We start from the raw sequence: 11,456 nt of genomic DNA, 5'->3' as shown, positions 1-11,456 counted from the left end.
ATCAATTCAAATACTAAAAGTACTTTGGAGTTTGTTTTGTGATTATCACATTTTAAGATGCTTTTATGTTTTTATTCTGTTGTGACAATTCTTCTCCCACAGTCTTAGTATTCATCAGTTGCACCTAACACTACTTAGGCCTAATGGAGTAAAACTCACTTGACTGTACTGTGAATGTTAATAAATTCTTTTCTGAAATGTCTATTTAGCTGTCTTCTCTGAAAATCCTCTTGTGTGAGGTAGCCTCAGAGTAGAAATTTGTATCTTGAACCTTTTCCTCTTGGTAGTAGTATCAGTCATGATTTTTTTGAGGTGAGTGACCGTTTTTTGAGTTTGTGGAATCATGGCTTGCGAATGTGTGTTTTTCTAGGGCTCTTAACCTTCTGAATGTTTTTAAATCCACAGTAAATTAACATGCATTCTATATCCTTGAAATTCTTTAAACAATATATGCCAGTGGGCTTCATATTTGGAATTCTCTGAAGTAATTCACTTTTAGAAAGTGAAATATTTTAAATACTTGAGGGGAATCTTGTTCCATAAAGACGGCAATGACTGTAGCATTTTACTCCAAGAGAGGGGCTTTTGAGCCAGTGCTTGAGCTCTTCTGAAAAAGTAGGAGAAAGCTCTTGTTTGTCTAAGCAAATTACCTCTAAATGGTGGTGTTTGTGGAATATTGCTGTTTTAAATCCCCAATCTCTTGACCCTGTAGAGCAGCCCTTCTCTCCTCTTGGTAGCGTGAAAAAAAGGGATTGCCCTCTTGCATGGACAAAAGATTTGATGTCCTTGAAGTCTCCTTCTCCCTTTTTTGCTAGGAAATTGCTGCTTTTGTAATAGTCCTTGGATAATTGCCTTAACAGGGCAATTACCACCTTGAGATGGGTGGCTTCATGGGCTGTTTTCTCATCGCACCAATAAAGGAGGAAAGGTTTCATGTGATCCAGTTTTATAAGGATTTCACCTGGAGCGTGGGGAATACGTCACCCATTGTGTCATAAAAGAGCCATTTGCTGATGAGGTAATTAGGGTTGAACTACTGTTTTTTAATTTCTTTAATTGAATTTGCTTGTGGAAAATTGAGAGCAGGCAATCAAAAATTCATAAAGTGCTGAGATCAAATAGTAGAGGAAAAAGCAAGCAAATTTATGTCAGGTCTTACCAACAAGAACTGTCTTGATGAATTTCTTAACTGAAGAAGGGAAACTTTCACCCATTAAGGTGAATTATGACTTCCATCAATATTCTGATAAAAGGAATAAAATATTCCTGAAGAGCTTTCTGATTAAACTTCTCCAGATGAAAGTTGAAGCTCTATTTATGTAGGTTCTTGTTAGTGATTTGATTTTTATGAAATGAGAAAAGAAATAATGAATGGGATAGTTTAAACAAATGATACATTTCACTTTTACTATCCAGGAAATCAGGTATTCTAAAATATTTATGGTTTAATTTTCATTTAGCACCAGTGCATATTATTCAGCTAAGTGAACTGTCCTTGGCTGCTGCTCAGCTGTGTACAGGGTGAAAAGAGAAAGGTTTATCTGAGCAGGGTGGTGTGAATTATGGGAAATTCATTTGCAGCGTGGAGCAGAAAAATGTAGTAGCTCTTAATTTAAACGCTACAAAAATATTAGAAGTGAGAAGGGATTTTTCTGTAGCTCTAACCAGGTTATTGCTGTGATAACAGGGCGGCTGCGTCGCTGAGCGAGCGATGACTCCGAGGGAGGCGGCCTCGTCCCACTGCTGGACGCGCCACGCACCGCTCTGCAAGGTGAGCAGACACCTGCTAAAGCAGTTCCTCCCGGGATTGCTTTTTATGTTTTTTCTTCCTAGGATGGTTTTGATGCACGAGCTGCTTTTCCTGCACGTAGAGCTGGCGCGAGGTAGTGGGAGCATTTAGGACAGGGCCAGGGGAGCACTCCCTTTTCAGTAGCAGCAAACTGCTAATTTGGCCTCTCATAAAACTGTAAAGCCAGTCCTAAGCTCTCTCCTAACAGCATCCCTGGAATGAGCACTTCGCGCTCCGGAGCCCGGGTGAGTTACTGGTCCCTGCAGGGCCGTCGCGCCTGGGCTTTATTGCAGAAAGGCCGGGCTGGCCTGAGCCCCGGGGGTTTCCTCAGCTTTGCCTTTGGTTTCGCAGTGTGGGGTGGGAGGGAAACCCCAGGTGGCCTCTCCGGGGAGGCCAAGAGGTGTCACCGCATGGTGCCCCATGTCCCTGGTGCCAGAGCACCCGTGGGGCTGCGCAGCCTGCGAGTCCCTGTCCGTGGTTGGTGCTTTATGGGGCTGCTAAATCCTCCTGCAGGTTGATAGAGCAGTAACCCTGAAGGGTACTGTATATTCTAGCCAGCACAGAGCAGCAGCAGCAATAACATGATTCGTTTGCTTTTCCTTTTAAAATTGAATGTATGTTCAGGAGGAGCCCGTGGTACTTTTTTTTTGCTGAACTTTTCTAATACGGAGTATATAAATATCCTAGTTTTAACAAAACTGGTTAACACTAGAACTTCTCAGCTTCACTGTTCCCAGTATCTTTAATTAGAAAGCAAAGGGTGAGATCTTTTCTGTAATTGGTCCTTGAATCATTATCAAAATCACTTAGCAGCCTCCTTAAATTTATTTTGAATTACAGGGTCTATTGCCTTGTTAAATTATTAACACCGCAAGTCACATATCTTGGCAATTTTGTATCTTTATTAAAATGAAAATACCAAGGTCATGTTATACTTACCGAGGTGCACGCATGGTTTTATTTATTATAGATTAAATGAAACCAGATCTACTTTATATGATTATGTAAACAGCATTGAAATATATGTGATTAGCCAGTTAAGGAGGCCAGGGGGATAAGAACTTAAGTGCAGATTCACAGAGGTACCAAGGAGGCTGAACTATTATTTTAAGTACAGATTACATGAATTAAGGGAATAATTCTTCCTTTCACAAAGTCTTCAACTCTGCGCAGGTGTGGATTACGCTGCAGGTTCTTTTGAAAATACCCTTCTACTGTATTGCAGTGAGGCCCGATGGCTCGAGTTAGGTTAATGCCTGTTTTTTCTTAGTAGTTTAGTTAAGTTTCCCCATGAGTTAGTTCCATGGGTGGCTGATCCTGAGCTGCAGTCAGCTCAGACAAGCCACATCAAGTAACTCCTTATGCAAAGTGCTTTCAGCATCTAAAAAACTCCCCTTACTCTATGTTGTGTGATGCCTGGGAGACAGACGCTCCCTGCACCGTGTCCCCGTGCTGAAGATGCTCTCTGGAATCGGCCGTTCGTGGTTCCATCCAGTCTGGCAGAGCTGGTTTATCCCCAGCTCATTGCCGACGCACAACTCAGCCTGGGGAACGAGGGGAGTCTTTCTGCACTGTACGTAGCTGATGTGGAGAAGGAGCCCGCAGGAGTTTTTAGAAGAAAGCTAGGGACAAGGGACGCGGGAGGTTTCGGTCTCCCTGCCACAGGGACGTGGTAAGATCCCCCTTTCCTCTCTGCATGGCGGCGCGGATGAGCCTGGTGCCCCCAAAGAGAGAAAACTCCGCGTGAAAGCTCTGTGACGGGAGGCACTCGGCGGTGCCACAGGAGAGGGTATTTGAGCTAGCACGACCTTGCGGACACTGGGAAACGGTCACTGCTGCAGACGAGTTTTCTCTGAGTAACAAGCAGCGGACAAACACGGCCGGAGAGGCTGAGGTGGCAGCTCCGTGCGCTCTCCGGCAGTGCCTCCAGCAGGGGGTAGTCTGGCCCCGCCGTGCCGCGCCAGCCGCGCTCGCAGCCAGCCCTGCCATCCCCTCGCCGCGTTCCCTGACGCGGGAGACGGGCTCTGTGACCCCGGGAAGCGCCTGCCTTTGATTTTCCCGTGTTTGCTTAGGAACCGAGGAGCCCTGGCGGCATCCCAAGCTGCCATCCCGCTCAGCGGGAGCCACGGGCCCTGATGGCGCGTGCAGGCCTGACGCGGGCCGGGGAGCCGCCAGCAGCTCGCTGCCACCAACGGGGCTTCTCGGGCCTTTCATTTTAGCTTTTTCCTCTTTTTTTTTTTTTCCAGTTTGGAAACTCTGGTTAGATGAAATTGGGAATTGGGGAAGTTTTCCAGGCCTTCCTGCTGTGGGATCCATGTTCAGCCTGGAGAAGAGAAGGCTGAGAGGGGATCTAATCAGTGTCTATAAGTACCTTAAGAGAGGGAGTGAAGAGGATGGTGCTGGTCTCTCTTCAGTGGTGGCCACCGACAGAACTAGAGGTAATGGCCAGAAACTGAAGCACCAAAAGTTCCCCAGGAACTTAAGGAAAATTTTCTTAACAGTGAGGGTGAGAGAGCACTGGAACAGACTGCCCAGAGAGGTTGTGGAGTCTCCTTCTCTGGAGATCTTCCAAACCCGTTTGGATGCAGTCCTGTGCCACGTGCTCTAGGTGACCCTGCGTGTGCAGGGAGATTGGACTAGATGATCCCTAGAGGTCCCTTCCAACCTTAAGGATTCTGTGATTCTATGGTATCTCAGATCTGCGTGTGCACAGCAGCCAGCTTGCTGCAGTGGTCTCCACACACCTCGGCGTGGTGGGTTTGCCCTTCCCGCACTGAGTTACACAGACCTGCCTTTTTCTCCTGAAAAATCTGGGGCTCCATCATCCTGAGCGCCCATAGATTAATCTGTCTGAGCTATTGTAATAGATTTATTTGAATAAGAATTGTCTTCAGTCTTGTGCAGCTCAACAAAATAATCTCCAACTTCAAAACCCCGGGGAAAACAAATTTGCTTCCACAATCCAGCCAACATTTCTATTATTGTGCAAGAGGAAAACAGTGAAAAACAAATATACCAATCTTTCTAGGTGCTTCTGCACGGTAACAGAGAAACAGATAAAAGGAAAAATGCAGCTAATTATGAGATTATCATATGATGAATTTTACCTGACAGCATCTAACCTTTTCCAGAGCAATATACAAATGATTGCTATGTGCTTGAGCAAATACAGATTTAGAAAGATGTCACCAAAACACTGGTTAATAGAGTAACTACATCCGTGCAGCCAATACCCATTTTTGTTGGGTTTCATGTCTGAAGAGTGGTTCTATTTGTAAATAATTTGTGAGTCTAATTATTTCCCTAGCTGTCTCTCCTGTCGAGTCCACACAGATGTGCAGTCACTGCATGGAGGTTGGTAAGGCCCTTGGAGCTGAACTGATGGGCAAAATGCTCATGGAAGATGGAGGAGAGAAACCTTCCTCCATTTCAGAGACATAAGAGTTCTTTGATGAACTTCCCCTTGCTCTCAGGTAATCTCCAGCTCAATTCTGCTTTGCCTACAGTGACCACAAACTAGAAACCCTCACTGTGGCAACTTTACATCTTTGGCAATACTCATGTGTCACTCTTTCTTGTTCAAGCCTCGACATGCTGTGTAGCCAGGTGAGCCTTCAAAGGCCATAGGAACCTTTTGTGTGTGTGTATATATATATATATATATATATACATATATATATATTCAATATATGACAAATGAGGGCAGTTAAGGGCCTCTCATATCTTACTGGCTTTGGAGGGTTTTCTTTTGATCCTCATCGTAAAGCAAGCCTCATACTGAGCTCTCCTTGTTCATGCTTACAGCCCCAATTAACTTCCCTGAACACTGACTGTGATTCCAAATACTGGGTATTAAAGGAGAGCTTGGTTAATGCATGGAGGACCATGCTGTATCTCTGAGGTCCTTGATACTGTTCAGGGTGGGTGCAAAAGAGAGAAAAAAAGAAAAAAAAAAAAAAAAAAACCACGAACTTAAAACACCCACTAAACTGCTGCAGTTGTTAACATCTTTCCAAGATTGAAGCGATTGATTTCCTAACAAAGGTTAAGCAAAACTATAAAAATAAAAGGAAAATGCCTGTTATGGCACCCACCACACCTCCTGTTGACTTCCCACTTTCTTATTTTAAAGCATGCCAGGCCTCGAGTGCAGGTTCTAGCGAGGTGGCAGTGTGGGCAGGCGAGGTGGCTTCCCGTTTGGATGTGCCGAAGGAAGGAACTGTGGGACGGTTTGGAGCTAATGTTGTGTAGGGAGCGCTGGTGTGACACTGGCACAGCTGTGACATGGGGTGGCGACTCGTGATTAGTCCTGTGCATGAGTTCAATATCTCAATGTGCTTCACGTGAACTAATTACCTTTAGAAGTTGTGGCTGAACTGGATGTTCACTTGTTAAAAGTTCTGTGGCTCCCTTAGGTCTCTGATTTCTATTAAATATCAGTGGTGCATGCAGGAGTGATCTATTGTTTTTTCTCATAGTAAACTCTTGTAAAGCTTTGCAGTTCCTGAGATTAATAACAGCAATGACTAATGGTCCTACCAAAGGTGCTAGCTGGGGTGCTAATAAATAACCGAAGAGAGGCTGAGGACTGAAACACAAGTGAATATTGCAGGACAGCACTGCTGCAATGAACACAGCGAGATTAAATTAGTCTACATCTTTTTGTCTGGATTCTTGGCATGTTGACTGGTGTCTGTATCCCTCTCTAGAGTGAATTCCATGCAGGTCCTTTTGTCCAAGGACATCTGAGGCTGAGGCTTTGGAGATGGTGTCCAGGCTCCGCTGCTCGTATTCAAAACAGATCCCCTGCTTCACCAGCAATCCCACCAACCTCAGTGCAATAAACTGAGGAGTATTGAAGGCAATAAAGGTTCAAATTAAAGCGAGCACAGTCTGAAGCACTGTGGATGAAACACGTTCCTCCCGAAATGCCTTTGACGGTATGTGCTGGAATTGCAGGAAGGACAAAGTGGGCTCCGAGTCTTGGAATGGACATTTTTGCCTTTTTGCTGGTTGGCCTCATTCCTCTCTGGGCACGCAGTGTCTTTACCCTTCCCTCCGCAAAGCCACTGGGATTAATGTCAGCAGTTACTGCAGGGGATCCGCTGATGATGCGGAGCAGAAGGAAAAGGTTCTGCCTGGCCGAGGAAATAAAAGAAGTTGCAGGAACCCGGGAGGTGTTTCTGGCTGCTTGGCTCCCGGTTTGCATGCAGTGAGAATGCGGCTTCTTCTCCTTCTTCCAAGACTTGTTGTCTGGAGGTTTTTATGATACCTCCCCCGTCTGGGAACAGGGAGGGGAGTCGCGTATCAGCCGTGCGGACGGGGAGCTGCTGTTGTGCCATCGTGCAAGGGGGGAAGGTTGTCACATCTTCCCCCCGTCGCCGATCACTTCTTCTCCGTGGTGCTTGCCACAAGGCCTGGCTCAGAAGGACGGGCTGGCTGGTGAAGGGGGCTGCTCCTCAGCAAGGGGAGGGCCGGGGACGTCTCTGTGTGGCCACAGCCACATCCGGGATCAGGATCAGGATTCAGGATCAGCCCGTGCATAAACACCCGGAGACCTGAGCAGCGAAGGGGCCTTGGGCTGGGGGAGCCTCCCAGCAACCCCTTCCCGCCTTCTCCCATTCCTCCAGCATTTGGGATCCAGGCAGGCCCGCTGGAATGATCCCACATAATCCTACTAATCCCTCGTAGTTTATTCCCCAGCCTTGGAAGGGGAATTATGCAATTTTATGGCTTGGAATTATATAGCTTGACTGGCATTGCTGAGCCTTAATTAGCTTTGAGGAGCCCAACGGTGGTGAAGGTGCTCAATTAATCAGCTTGCTTATATATATCAGAAAAATACAGTCTGGAAATATTTACTATGGAGTGTTGATGGAACCAGTATGTTCCTGTCAAAACGTCTGAGTGATGTGTTGGTTAGCGCTAAGATATCTAAAAGCTCTTCCAGACAAATACTTCTATCTTTGGGGACGTCATCTGGTTCTTTGACATCCATCCTGCCGAAGACTCTCTTCTTCCTTTTGAATCTCTGAGTGTTGCAGTTGCTTGGTTTGGTGAGCGGGGCCATTTTCAGACTTCTACACAAATATTTACTGTTTCTGGGGGGAAACCTCTTCGGACAGGTAGAGCTCTTTGCTACAAAAATGATGCGTGCAATGCAGCTATTACCTATTAACATCAAACCTCTTTAAAAACAAAGCAAAACAAACCCTCTGATATTTTCCTCCCCGTGGGCACACAGTATCCCAGCAGAGTTTTGACTCCCCAAAAGTGCAAGGGCAAATTTTCTAAGTCTACATAGTTGCTACACCAAATTTGTAATTCAAAGAAGATTTTTGAGACTTTACTGAAGTGGCCCAAAAAGTGGGGACCATAAGAGCTGGGTTGAGGTTGCAGCCCCACAGCAATGGCCTGTCCCACATTCCCCATCTCCTCTTTGGGTTGGTAATTGGACATTTGAGAGCCTTTCTGACTGAAATTTAGTGCATCCTTGACATGGACTGAAAACACACTACACATTTTGAGCAGGGCCCTCATCCTGCTCTGTGCCCAGAGCCCGAGGATTTCTTGGCCAACAGTGGATGGGAGATTTCCAGGAGCTCATCTGGTGCTTTGTGATTGCCAGAGCAGTCAAAGCTTTGGGAATCTGTGGCATCTGAAAGCAGAAAAATGTACCATTGAATCCCTTCCTCTCCAGTGACATTTTCATTATTCTACCACATTTTAGGGCTTACACATGAACTTTTCTCTTTGCCTTTTTTAAAGTAGATTAACACTTTATAAATAAAGATAAGAGACCTATGAAAACTCTGGAGAAAGGCAGTATTTGTGGTGATAAATTATGCAGTAGCCCTGCCAGTGATGTGTGTGTTCATTAACAGCACGGCGCGGCAGATACTTCATTTGATGCCAAGCTGAAAGACAAGCCTTTCCTTGTCTCCGTAGCTGATCACACATCCTAATTAAGCATTAAGAGCTTCGCCCTGCGAGTAATGATGCTCGGGCTGGGCCAAGCGTGGGCTGGGACAGTTTATCCCCAACTAGCGAGCATAACGGTGCCCATCTGGGCTGACACGTGCCTAGATCACCTTGCAAGGACTGTAGAGCTGCAGGATGCCACCGGTCTGTTTGCAATCTCAAGAACATCCGTGCGTGCCTGCTGGGGCTGAGGGACAGCAAATGAAGCAGGATGGCTGAAGCCTCCTCCGCTTCCAACCGCAAGGGTTGAGTTTTGCAAGTGTTGTAAAGCTTTTGTCAAGAACGCAGCACTTACTTTGGCTCTTTGTATTTCTTATTTTTCTTTGTTAGGGCTTTGCTTTCCTGCAAGGCTGTTGTTCAAAGCTCAGCGCAAGGATTTACAGAGCCCTGCAAGAGCCCTTGGCTGCAGCTGACCTCGTGGCCCTAGGATCAGGTGAGATGCTTGGCAGCAAAACTGTGCCTAACTCCCGACTTAGGCTCTGTTGCAGAGGGAGGAAAGAAACTCTTAATTTGGCAAAACTCTAGATTTCTTTAGGAGTTTATCACAACAAATCACCCCTGTGGAGAGGCTTCCAAGTGCCTTCGATGCCCTACTCCTGTCTCCTGAATGGCAGCAGTCACAGCAGTGGGGCGAAGCCTGTGACGAACTGCAGAGCAGACACCTCCTCTATGACATTAATAAAGCAGCAATGTGCTTTTACTTTGCAGCAAAATTCCTGCAAATAATTTTATTGCAGTGCTGTCCACAGGCCGAACCCAGTTTGGAGCTCTGATGTGTTGGCAGAGATTAAAAGCAGAGCTCAGCTGACACAGCACAGTGCTGCTCTCTCCCTTTCTCATGACCACTACGCTGCCTCTCCAGCCCGTGCAGGGCACAGAAGGAGCTGCCTTCGAGTACGATGTTTACACGGCAGTTTGGGTTTTTGGGATGGCTGCAGCAGTTGATTTTTACCCAGTTGGATTAATCTTAGAAGGAAATTAACACTTCCCTGGCAGCATCACTTACACGGAATAGCATGCTCCTTGTCTAGAAGATCATCACAGCTGTAACTAATTAACACAGCAGGCCTAATTGCTTTGTGTAATTGAGGTGGAGTCCCACTTACCTCCATTTGGGTAGAGAGGAAAGAGAGATGTAGGTGAGTCTCTTAAGTGTAGGCAGAGGGTGGTTTCATGTTGTGTTCAGTGGCTTTAATTCCAATACTGTTAAATCTGTTTTTTTTTTTTTTTTTTTTGGGAAGGGGGTGTGTCAGTTGGCTTGTCCTACTGCCAAAGTGGAAGTATAGCAAGGATTATAACAACCTGGGAAATGAATCTCTGGTTATTTAAGTAAATATGTGAGCAGCGGCCATCTGCTTTGGCATGCAGCGCAAGAGCAGAGAAAGACTGAGGAGACTCAAGGGAGGAAGGACTTGTCTCAATCTGCCTCCTTCGGGATCCTCGGCGCTGCTGCAGACTCGGAATTCCAGCTGGATGGAATTCCTGGCGGGTGGACGTGGCCACGTTGGCTGCAGCGCTGCCTTCTGGAGCCGCTTCCACGCTGGAGCTGGAGGTAACGACGCGGGGTCACCCCCTTGGGTGACACTGGCTGGCAGAGCACAGTGAGTGCTCGGGGTCGACTGCTGCTCACGCTGGGGCATCCCAGCTCCAGCAGGAGGAACCATTTTTTTTGTCAGTGATGTTGTTATGGAGGAGCGCTGAGGTCTGGTATCTATAATTATTTCTTTCAAAAACCTCGGCCGAGCATTCAGATTATTTAACCAGCTGAAAGTGTGATGTCTGTCAGTTGGTTGCAGCCTCAGATTTCAGCCTTAAAGGGCAGAATTATTTCTGAAGACTTATTACCAAAGGACCTTACTAGCATGGTGGCTTCAGATCTTGCTAAGGAACAAGATTATGGATGGGTAATGATACCACGGAAAGGCCAACGCTTTAATCACAGCCAGGCATGGAGCGATAGGGTTCTGAAGGCCGCGCTATCAGGAAAACCCAACAAAGCCCTGGTGTTAGATGGACTTTTAAGCACTAGCAAGTGCTTAAGGGAACTTCTAAGTGGTTGAATTTGTCATGGAGCTTTGCAGCCGCAGCATTAAGTTTTCATATCTGTCTTGCATGCATTTGACATGTAAATGTCTACATAACTCCAGGGGGTTGATCAAGAGTTAAATCATGGGCAGAGGGAGGAAAAAAAACCCCCTCAATTTTCCAAAAATTGGAAATTTCAAGCCCAGGAAGACCTTGCCCAGCAGAGGCTGCTGCATTGTCAGCTGATGGCAGTTCAGGGCTGCAGTGTTTTATTGGTTTGGTGCAGGGCTCCCTAGGTGCCTCTCCAGTCTAAGTCTGAGCTAGACTGGACTTGGTGGGTGAATGAAAACTGTGAGTGCGTCACCTGCAGAAACCTGCTTTGAGGACAGCTGTTTCCCAGGTGTCAGGAGTCACCTGGGGAGCCAAGAGGTACCACGGATGTGTTTGAATATGCCCCGTCCACCGGGATGACCCTTTTTTTTCAGCACCGGCACCTCTTCTCCAAGTGAAATCACTGGTTCTGTGATCAAGAAAGGAGAAGTGTCAGACACTGTGGGGTCTGCTGGAAATACTGCTGAGCTAGTTTTACTTGCTCTGTGGTCTCGGGAGGGTTTAGGTCGCTCACCCTCCTTGCACCTGAAAGGAGGATTTAACCTGAGGA

This window comes from Tinamus guttatus, unplaced genomic scaffold (assembly GCF_059628265.1).
Source record: "Tinamus guttatus ecotype Peru unplaced genomic scaffold, ASM5962826v1 Tinamus_guttatus_pri_ptg000710l, whole genome shotgun sequence".
NCBI classification, from domain to species: domain Eukaryota; kingdom Metazoa; phylum Chordata; class Aves; order Tinamiformes; family Tinamidae; genus Tinamus; species Tinamus guttatus.
This window is presented reverse-complemented; position numbering follows the sequence as displayed.